An 11,196-nucleotide genomic window follows, 5' to 3' on the forward strand; every position below is an offset into this window, starting at 1 on the left:
AAATAAATAAATAAATAAACAATAAAGTCTTAATGAGGTTAGCTCTCCAACAAAAACTCCAAAACCAGGGCTAAGCATCTTTCCCTAACACTGTCAGTACAATGCAGACCAACTACAAGCCTTGATGCTGCAACTGATTTCACCCTGGATCCAGCTGAACCAAACTGGTGTTTAAACAGCATCCCAGCCAATGCTCCAGTGGGCTAGAAAAGATGGAAACTAACAGAAACTGGAAAGGCACTGCTGTGGATGATGTCAGATTCGAATTTATGATTTCAACTGCCAGTGGAACTCCTAGGACAAAATCAAACTTTTATATTTTACTCCGCTATATACATTATTAAAGTGTGTGTATGAAAAAATGTTCTTTAAAATGGAAAAGACCATCCAGCAATATCCTGTGAATTCTACATATCTTCTGATTTAGATTAGCTGAAGCTATTTTGCATCAAAATGAGATGCTCATAAAACTTTATGGAAATAAGATAGTTGACACCATTAATGGTGAAATCAGCATTGCCATGGAGATTTAACATTTAAGTAATACATAACAAAGTTCCACTTGATTTGTTGGGGTCTTCAATTCAAGTCTACCTCCACAGCTTGATACCTGACTGCCAAGACAACTGTGAAAGCTTCATCATGAGCAACGATCTACTCAATTAAAAACTCCCAGTTGCTTTCAGTAAAGAAAAGGCAACATTAAACATCAGTAGCATCAAAATATCTCCCCTATTCCTGCAATATAAAACCCAAGTGCTATTCGAATTTCACAAAACATAAGCTGTCCTAAGTCCTCAGAAGGTGAGAAATGTCAGGTCTTACCAAGGTTCCGTAGGTTCACCTATGAACATCTCTACATCTCTCTGAAAAAGCCATGCACCCCTATTTAAATAAACATATACGTAACATAGTACATGTAGTATGTATACACACACAAATACAGTTATATAGATCTAAACCACATATACTTTATATAAAGCGCGCTGATCATCACCCAGCAGGTGGCACTCGTACCACAAGCTCCTGAGCCTGGAGCACTGTGGGAGGCTGTGAGCAGGCACTGCTCTACAGGAGGCATCATCTTCCTAAAAGGTAAAACTACCACGGGCATCAAAGCGTCCAGCATCCTTTTGCAAGACCTGAAGTGTCCAGTCTGGCAGAGAGGCCAAAACCCCATGAAGCTTACTGCCCAGGCACTACCTCCATTAACTCTCTCACAAGCTGCAAGTCCTCCCTTCACTGCTGCTAATTCTCAAGTGCTCTTGCAGCCTTTCCAGAGAAGCAGCATTTTGGGGACTGAAAGGGGACTGTAATATTTTCAGTGCAGAAGCATCACATTATGACATCAAGAACAATACAGTTAAATGTAAAGCTTCCTTCAGACTACATCACTTCTTTTCTTCGTTTAACACACCCAATCAGATCTCAATTAGTCCCACTAATAATTTGGGGTTTTGAAGATCTGGTGAATGAGCAAATCACAACTGGCAGAGGAAATGCTGTTTTCCTTTGATTAAGATTAAAGACTTGTTTTCTCCCATGACTTAAGTGTCACTATCGTATGTATATTCTTAATATACCTCTTCTTCAGCTGAGTGATGCTTCAACTTCAGCTGAGTGGGTTTGTTTTCAAAAAAATATTTTCCTTTCAAATTCAATATTCCAACCATCTCCCTCCCTTCTTAAAAAAAAAAAAAAAAACAGTTCGGAAGCATCAATATGAAAAATCAGCTCTGTATGGAGCAATGCTGTTACCCGTAAGAGCATGCCTTGTGTCAGATTGAAAGATGCCTTTCCAAGGTCATTTCATGTTCCAATGGGTTTGTTATGAAGTTGTGGAATGGCAGATAAGGTTGCATGAGATAGTGAAGTGCCTTCCTAAGCTAGTTCTAGGCAGTAATGTGCAACCAATATTTGAGCATGGGACTTCTATAACATTTACCTCAGAAAGAAACTTCATATGCTGAGATAAATGCTGCTGCAGGAAGGATAAGAGTAGTACTGAAGTACTTTTAATCTTTCTGCTATCTCCTAATTTAAAAGAAAATAGCCAAAGAAAAGGCTGTTCGTGACAAATTCACATTAACTGCACATGTTTATGGTGCTTGGCAAAGGTTGGAGGGTTCTAGGAAGATTAGCGTGTATTTCTTCAGGAAGTTCTGTTAAAACACCCAACCCTTCATAATGATGACAATTTGATGTTAAAAACTTCAGTTCAGAATCAACAGTGATACCTCCAAGTTACAAGAACAAGGATACCAGAGTACCTCTCTATTAGGTACCAGGAATAAAGATTTCCGAGGTTAAAAAGGAAAAAAAGAAATTACAAAGCATACCTAAGAATGTTTCTTTGAAAGTCTTGTGGTTACAGTGTGAGGAATGATGATCCAGTATTTTTAGATTGCCAACACAGCCCAAAAATGGAGGAAATCATATAACAGTATCGCCTTAGCAAGCTTTTAATACTGCCTGAGCCTATCCCAAACTCTGAAACAAGGTAAGCATCTGGCAGCACACTGAATTGCGTGTCACCATTTCAGCCATCATACCAGGGACTAAATCTTTCCCTGGAAAGAACTGGGGGACAAGTACATTAAGTCCACAGACACGGGGTGGAGGAGGGAGTCTTTCTAACAAACGGTTAGCTACATCTTAATTAGGTTTTAAAGCTCGACGAAGGATCACTGATTTGGGATCCAAAAATGGAAGCGTTTGGCATCAAAACAACCCTAGCAAAGGGGTGGAGTGGGGGTTTCAAGCCTTAAATGAGCATTTTGAGGGTGCAACAGCTTGTCAGGAAAAAATTAGAAAAATGGCCACCCAGCGCTGAAGTGTGCACAAAACGCAGAGTTTCGGTGCCTCCGGTTCTGCATTGCACCCCGCACTCCCCCGGCTCCCAGGCACACCCGGAGCCCCTCTGCCCGCCGGCTCCCCAAGCGCCATCCGCCACCGCTCCCGGGGTTCTATTCCTACTACTTTTCATTTTCCTGCGAGTATCACTTTCCTAATGAACTGCTGTTACTACAGAAATGTAAATGTCGCCGGCTGAGTAGTTGTGGTTTTTCTTAAACATCCGGAAAGGTAGAGGAAAAAAAAAAGGGGGGGGGGGGGGGAAGAGGGGGCAACGGGGAACCGTCTCATAATTATCCACTATTAGACATTTTTAACGCTAAAGACGCACCGAGCGCCCGCCAAGCCTTGCGGTTTTATCAAGACTAGCGCCAAGGGGACACTAGCCCAGCCTAAAGGGGGCTTCATCCCCCCAGCATCCCCGCCGGAGCTCCCAGCAGACGCTCGCCCGGCCGCGCTCCAGCCTGCGCAGCGCAGCGCAGCGCGGCTCCATCTCTCCCTCCCTCCCTCCCTCCCCCGCCACCTCCGCAGCCGCCCCCGCCGCGCAAAGCCCCGCAACTTCAAGATGCGCACCCAGGCGGCTCTTCCGCGGAAAAGAGAGATGCGGGAAGGGAGGCTGAAGGATAGGTTTTCTTGGAAAGCCTTGCGCGCCTGCGGCTCTCCCGCATCCCGCAGGTTCGCTCCCCGCAGAGAGAGGGAGAGCCTTCACCCCGGGGCTCCCCGAAACGAACCGCGGCGTGAGGGCTTGGGGAGAGAAGGCAAGACATCCCAAAGAGCCAAAAACGCGGAGGAGAGGGGAAGGAAAAAGGGAAAGAAGCGGCCGTGCGGGGGCAGCGCGCACCCCTCGTTGACCTCAAGCCAAGGACAGCTCGGCGGTCCCGCTGCGCATCGCCGCCCGCCCGAGTCCAGCCCGGGGAGGCGAGCGGAGCGGCAGCTCCTCACCTGAGCTGCCCCGGGGCGGGGGGGGGTGGTCCTCCCCTCCGAGATGCGCCTCTTCCCGCTTTCCGCCGGGGAAGGCTGCGCGGAGAATCCCCGGCCCGCCCAAGTTACGCGTCTCCGCGGAGCCGGGCTCCCACCTGCAGCGCCCGACAGAGGCTCCCGCAGCCAGCACGGCTCGGATCGGCACCGCGCGGCTCGGCCCGCCCCCCCCGGCTCCCCATTGGCGCCGCCGCCGGCACCGGAGCGCCTCCCCCAGCCCGACCCGCGCCTCCCGCCGCCCGCCTACCCCGGCCCCGGGTATTTTCTTTTCTGGGGAAAAAAAGAGGGAAAAGTATAGAAGCAGTTCCCCCGGGCCCTATATTTTTTTTTTTATTTCATTTTCTGGGTAAAAAAAAAAAAAAGAAAAAAGAGGGAAATAATAAAAGCCGTTTCCCCCGCTCCCTATTTATTTTTTTTATTTACGGGGGGGAAGAGGGGGAGAAAATAAAAGCGGTTCCACTGGTCCCTATTTTTTTTTTCACTTTTTTTTTTGGCGGGGGGGTGAAGGGGAAATAATAAAAGTGATTCCCCCACTCCCTAATTTTTTTATTTCATTAATTTCGGGGGGAAATATAATACAAGCGAATCCCCTGGTCCCTGGTTTGGGTTGTTTGGTTTTTTTTTTCATTTTTTTTGCTGAAAAAAAGAGGGAAAATAATAAAAGCAGTTCCTCTGGTCCCCTAGATTTTGGGGTTTTTTTTTCATTTTCTGGGTGAAAAAAAAAAAGATAAAATAATAAAAGTGGATCCCCGGCCCATATTTTTTTTTATTTTATTTTCTGCGTAAAAAAGAGGGAAAAGAATAAAAGCGGTTCCCCTGCTCCCTATTTTTTTAATGGAAAAAAAGGGGAAAATAATAAAAGCGGTTCCACCCGTATTTTATTTTCCTGCGGAAATAAAAGGGAAAATAATAAAAGTGAAGTTCCTTTGTGCCATCATTTCATTATGCACATGGGACCCGTTGCCAGCGCCAATGTTGCAAGGCTCCAGTGCAGGCACTGCCACCCAGTCCAAACTGGTTGAACCTGGTTATTAATGCCCCGAGGAGCGGTGTAACGGGGTCGATGCTCCATGACAGACCCAAAACTTCTTTGCAAGGACAGGACCAGGGAGCAGCCTCAGGACTTGATGAGCAATACTGCCCGCCTGAAAATGCAAACTCCCTATCCTTTTAAGCCTCCTTCCCTCGGCAGCCTGTTGCAATTTCCTGCTTTTTTTGTTTAAATTATAGGTAGCCTGTGCACAAGTGTGCTCCAGGCACAGAGAGGAACAGAGTCTGGGGAGTGCAGGATAGAAAAGTGAATATAGCTGCTCTTGTGGGAGTGTGAAAAGGCAGTTTGTAATCTCCCGGTAGTGGGAATCCCCCCCTTGGGTTTAGGATGAACCATTCTGAACCTCTGGAGAAGTGAAGTCACAGCTCTGGGAGCACAACTGTTCCCAGGATCGGAAATCCTCATGCAGATTTTGAGGTGATGGGGATATCCACGCAGAAGTGAGAAATTTCCCTGAGAAAAGCACTCCAAGGAAGAAGAAGAAGAATCACTCAGAGCTGACTTATCTTGGGCAGAGTGGTTGTGAGACCTCCTACCAGATGATGCGAAGAGTGTCCCCAGGCCATCCGCTTTGAGTGTCATGCCTAAGTCATTAACGCCAAGATTATACCTGACCCTGCTGAGGTCTCTTAAGTCATGACGAGGCTAACTCATCCCCTGTGGGAGGCAGCCAGAATTGCTGCATATAGAAAGCCTGCCAGCTACACAGCACTCGTGCTTAATGCCCAGCAAATCCCTCTGCTTGGCAGCAGGGAAAGCTGTATCCCACCTGTGGCCAAGCGGCAGGGGCAGACGGGCTCCCTCCCCAAATGTTGTAGCACAAGGCTGTGGTAGGAACTGCTGTGGTGGCGTCCGCTGGCGCTTGGCCAGCAGCACCTGCTGGCACCTCTGCCTGAAGTTTGCCCGCAGTGCAAATTGTTGCTGAAATCCACCATACGTAGTCTTAAGAGTTCAAAGGATACCCATAGGAAAGATCTCCATGTGAGGGGAGCACAGGGTGCCAGCTGACGGTGGCAAAGGTTGAAGTTCCAATAAGGAAATTTTTCTCCGGCACGTAAGATAATTTTCTGTGATAAGTTATGCTTAGGTCGGCTCAGCGAGAACATCCTGGTATCGAAGAGAGTTGTGTGGCAAGCAAATATCCTGGTCATCCACTTTTTTTTTTTTTTATTTTTTTTTTTAACTGGGGAGCTATGTACAGTTATTGACTTTTTACATCTTTGAAAACTGGTCTGCAAGATGTGATGGGCTCAAAGAGCCAGAGGCAAAATTTAGTTAAAATAGCCTGACTTGATTTTTCTCCTCTTTGACAAAGCATTCATAGAAACTAAAGTTCCAAGCCTCTGGCAGGATGCACAGGACAAAGCAAAGTAGCCGAGGCTCATCCTGCCCAATGCATGGGTAGGCATCCACCAGTGGAGAGTCAACATTGTCACAGCAGGGACACTGCTCCAGCTGGGGACAGTGAAGCTGGGCTTCCTAGATGGAGCAGGACTGTGAGGTGAGGAGTGAAGCTGTCTTCAGGAAAATGGTTTGGGTCGCACCGTGCAGATTTTCACTGGCTGTTATGGGAAGGAGTGATGGTGCATCTCATAGTATAATGGTTGTTTTTACCTCTAAGGCCAATGGGGCTTTGGGAAGAAACTAACTGTGTAGAAAAAAAGTGCTGTAAAATGAGAGCAAGGGGTGGGAAGGCTCCCAGGGGAAGCTAGTGCTCTGCCATGGATGGGACTTCAGGGGAACAGGTTTCAGGCAATTGGGAAGCAATCACCCAGCCCTGCTTTATTGGACAAAATGGCTGGAGCATATTTTGTTCTGCTGATGTGGGGAAAGGCCGCGCCAGTCCCTGTCTGGGAGGCATTAATTAAAGGAACTAATGGCGAGTTCCTAAAATATCCATCAGAGTGATCAGGATGTCTGCCGAGAGAAATCTGACTTGCCGGGCTTCAAGTTGTGCCAAGTCATTGTGTTCATCAGGAAATGAGGGTGTTCTGGGGCAGGTAAAACACAAATAAATTATGCTGACCCTCCTCCGGTACTTTCTGCTCATATTTCCAAAACCGCATTTCAGGCGGCGTCTTACATACTTTCGTTAAATATTTACTTAATAGGCTGTAACAGCTCTGAGGCATTTATTTTTTTGCTTAAACTGTGGCTGAAGCTTTTAGCGCATAGTAGAGGAGTCTCTCCTTACTAAAATTACCACCCTAAGCACCCTTGTCTGAAATTCCCCTCTCGCAGAGGCTGCATTAGAAGAATGTTAATCTGATTTATGGTAACCCGGCATGACAACTTTTGGTAACAGGTGACATGAAGTTGAAACCTTGCGACAGAGAGGACATTTGTCTCTGACTGTGATGTGAATGTGGAGGCCCCAGGGGGCCTGCTCGGTAGAGCACAGAGCCTGTGAGCGCGGGGTGATGAATGAGGGGAAGTATTTACAGCATCCCTCTAAAGAGCCATTTACACCAGAGAGCATCATTATTTCCTCACATATCAGTGCTTCCTAGTGTGGGCTGGCCTCATATATCCAAACTTTTATGAGCCCTCTGTATTATATCTGTGGCAGTGCTGGGTTTTTTTTTACTTTAAATGAACCTAATTAATAATGCTTCATCTGCCACTGCTTATTAACACACTGCCAGGGGACCGAGTGGTGGGAGAGAAGTGTCTGGCAGTCACTGCTTTTCAGACTCTGGAAGAGGAGTCTAGCCTTTCTCAAGCTCCACGCTCTGAAGATGAGGCCAGAGATGCAGATTTACCATTACATTTGGGTTCACATAAAAGGGATGATAAATACTATAGTAATACGCTATGCAGATGGCATATGCCAAGGACATGGATCTGTTAGAGTGAATCCAGAGGAGGCCACAAAGATGATCAGAGGGCTGGAGCACCTCCCATATGAGGACAGGCTGATAAAGTTGGGCTTGTTTAGTCTAGAGAAGAGGGGAGACCTTACAGCAGTCTGCTAGTAAAGGGCAGGACTAAAGGAATATTGAGGAAGCGCTCTTTGTCAGGGAATGTAGTGAGGACGGGTAGCAGTTTTAAGCTGAAAGAGGGGAGAGATACTAGAAAGACTACTAGATACTAGAAAGAAATTTTTTACAGTGATGATGGTGAGGCACTGGAACAGGTTGACCAGAGAAGTCATGGATGCCCCATCCCTGGTGGTGTCCAGGGCCAGATTGGACGAGGCTTTGAGAAACTTGGTCTAGTGGAAGGTGTCCCTGCCCACAGCAAGGGGTTTGGATCCATATGATCTTAAGGTCTCTTCCAGCCCAAACCGTTGTATTATATGTTTCTATGATTCCCTACTGAAAGATGTTTTTGAATGGTCTCAGCAGCCCAGCTATTGCTGGCACACTGGCTGGCAGCACCAGCTCCTGGCATCCTCTGCCCCACAGACTCATCCCACAGACCTTCCACTGCAGCACTGATCTTCACTCCTGTGCAGTGCAAATGAGATTTCTGAAAAGTTTTCTGGTCTGACAATTTCCACGCTTACAGCAAAATCCAAAAGCACTTGTTTAGATGCTCCATTTCCAGTAAATGAAACTATACACCACAGAAGCAGCTTCACCCATACCTGTTCATTTTAAATCAACGAAGTTTGTTAGAGGGACCAAGGCAGTGTTTGTTATAATTTGCCAGTCCTGAGGATTGCTTTTAGAGGCTATTGTTACCTGAGATTAACTTTATTTTTATACTGTCATCAGCACACGTGATGTTTGAGAGACAAAAAGGCAAAAAGAGGCAGCATCCCTGCCCCAGAAAATAAACAGTTTGGGGACTGAAACATATTTATTGAAATCATGTGAACTCTATCATCGACTTCTTTGTGCAGTGAGGTCTCCTTTGAAGCTTGACAGCTATTTCTTGTAAAGCTGAAACAAGACTAATCTGAAGTATCAGGACTGAGTAGTTTCATATGATACTTCCCTCTCTCTCTCTTTCTCTCTCTCTCTCTCTTCAGATTTCTGAGACTGGAAATACTTTTAAATATATGTTTATCACATTTAGTGGAAGCATTCAGGCTGCCTCAAACAATACAAAACGCATGCAAAATTCAATTTAGCATTAACAGGGGACTTGACCAGATGATCTAATTGGCCATTTATAGCTAGCTATGAATTAATTACATGTCTACATCATGCTTTCTAATATTCTAAATTCATATTAGGTCGAGAGAGGTGATCCTTCCCCTCTGCTCAACACTGGTGAGGCCACAACTGGAATGCTGCATCCAGTCCTGGGCTCCCCTGTAAAGGAGAGACATGGACTAACTGGAGACAGTCCAGCTAATGGCCCCGAAGATCATTAAGGGACCTGAGCTTCTGAGGTACGAGAAGAGGCTGACAGAGGTGGAACTGTTCAACCTAGAGAAGAGCAGGCTCAGGGGAATCTTATCAATGTGTATCAGTACCTGATGGGAGGGAATGAAGGTGAGGGAACCAGTCTTTTTTCAGTGGTGCCCAGTGCCAGGACAGGATGCAATGGACACAACCTAAAACACGAGAAATTAAATCTGAACACAATCCCCCCTACTTTTTACACTGATGGTGACCAAGCACTGGCACAGTTTGCGCAGACATGTTTTGGAGTCTCCCTCCTCAGAGATATTCAAAAGCCATCTGGACATGGCCCTGGGCAATCTGCTGTAGATAGCCCTGCTTGAGCAGGGGGGCTTGGACAAGGTGACCTTTGGAGTTCCCTTCAAATCTCAGCCATTCTGTGATTCTGTGACTAATCCAGATACCCTACAAAGCAGCACTCTTCTGACTTTTCAATGAGAAATCAGCAAAATGCTACACTGAAATCCCATTGTCTTACTTTGATGGAAGAAAATATGTTACACATCATTAACAACATACCAGCATATTAAAACCATATTATGCTTGCAACATAAAGAACTTTTTTATAACCGTTGCCATTAAATTTATGTCTGCATTAATCTGAAAAATCAAATAAATCTAAATAGATCTCCCAATTAGTGATACAAAGTAGGTACATTCTTTAGTTTGAAATAAAAGTATTTGTTCAAAGTTTAAGATGGAACATGTTCACTCCCATGTTTCAAATTAAAACAATTTAGACAATTTCTGATCAAAAAGCTGTATCAAGATGAAGGAGATGGCAGTATCACAGATTGGCCATTCTGCTATATAATAGATCATCAGTCCTGGCCAAAAGTGCAGTAAAACCAGAGAAGCATCTGTCCTTGGCCTGGTTGACGTGAATATGCAAGAAACCTATTGTGTTGTTGGACCGGACTCATGGCTGCCTGCAAGTGTGAAGTCTGGACAATCACAGACCACACTGAAGTGGAAGGGCATTATGATTGTCTTTCTTTCAAATGAAATGAAAGAGAAATTAAAACCTCATTTGTTTAGTGGTAATTGAAACAAGACGAGCCACCGCCCAAGGTGCAACACAATACAGGAAGGCTGGATTGGAAGCTCAGCCATGTGGCTAGAGGGGTTTCACTGGAAATTAGTCGCAAAAACAGGAAACAAGGCATTGATTTGGTTGAAGCTCTCTTTGGTTGAAGTTCAAGCTTTAGCTTGTGGGTAGAAAGAAGCACAAAGTGAGCAGACAGCCAGACAGGCAGTGTGTGTGTGTGGCCCCAGAAAGGTAGCCAAGAATAAATGACTTTTTTTCTTTCCAATCCTGAAAAGCCCGGAAAGAGATCTCATAGACAAGATGACAGCTTCTAACTGTATGGTCCTCCTGTGTTTTGACATTAAAAATATTTATATTTTAACAAACAAATTTTACTGAACTTGCAAAAACAATTTCTACTTGAAGCGACCCTAGAACTCTGTGAACTTTGGCTCCGTGCAATGAACAACATCATATAAACTACAGTGCCTCAATCAGTCTCCCATATGTCCAGCTAGAGTCCCATCCCACTATCAATTAGAACTCTTCTCGCAAAACAGTCTGAAAAAGATGTGTATTATAGCCTTGGAGCTATACAGCTTCTCCCATAAAGTTATGAAATCTTTCTTCATTTAGGGATAAACAGTAAAGCAACATCTGATTTGTATGAATAACTCTTTCAGTTGCTTAAATACTTGAAGCCTGATGAATTTTTAAGCTGTTCTGATTTCTCAGAATGTATTACTATTTCACACCTGTTGTTTTAGAGCAAACAGTGGCTCATGCCGTGCTGCTAGTGTTTTACATTTTCTCATATTTTTTTTTTTTTTAAGATTCATTATTTGACAGCTTTTTTGAAATGGTAAAGTATTAGTCAACTGTCCCTTAGATGGTTCTGCAGGTAAGGTTTTATGTTTGAACATTCTGGTTTT

General features: G+C 45.0%; 1 protein-coding gene across 2 annotated transcripts in view; it reads right to left on the reverse strand.

Annotated features, from left to right (window-relative positions):
- EPB41L3 (erythrocyte membrane protein band 4.1 like 3) overlaps nt 1-3,994 on the reverse strand; it is a 140,690-nt gene extending 136,696 nt beyond the window's left edge. Inside the window, exon 1 of one of the 2 annotated variants that reach the window (XM_054057932.1) lies at nt 3,930-3,994. The gene's annotated coding sequence lies outside the window, so the exon portion shown is untranslated. Of the gene's footprint in view, nt 1-3,795 lie in introns of both variants that reach the window. The other variant, XM_054057930.1, reaches the window with a different exon arrangement.
- Nucleotides 3,995-11,196: the final 7,202 nt, after the last annotated feature.

The sequence above is a fragment of the Cuculus canorus genome, chromosome 2, assembly GCF_017976375.1.
Source record: "Cuculus canorus isolate bCucCan1 chromosome 2, bCucCan1.pri, whole genome shotgun sequence".
NCBI lineage: Eukaryota > Metazoa > Chordata > Aves > Cuculiformes > Cuculidae > Cuculus > Cuculus canorus.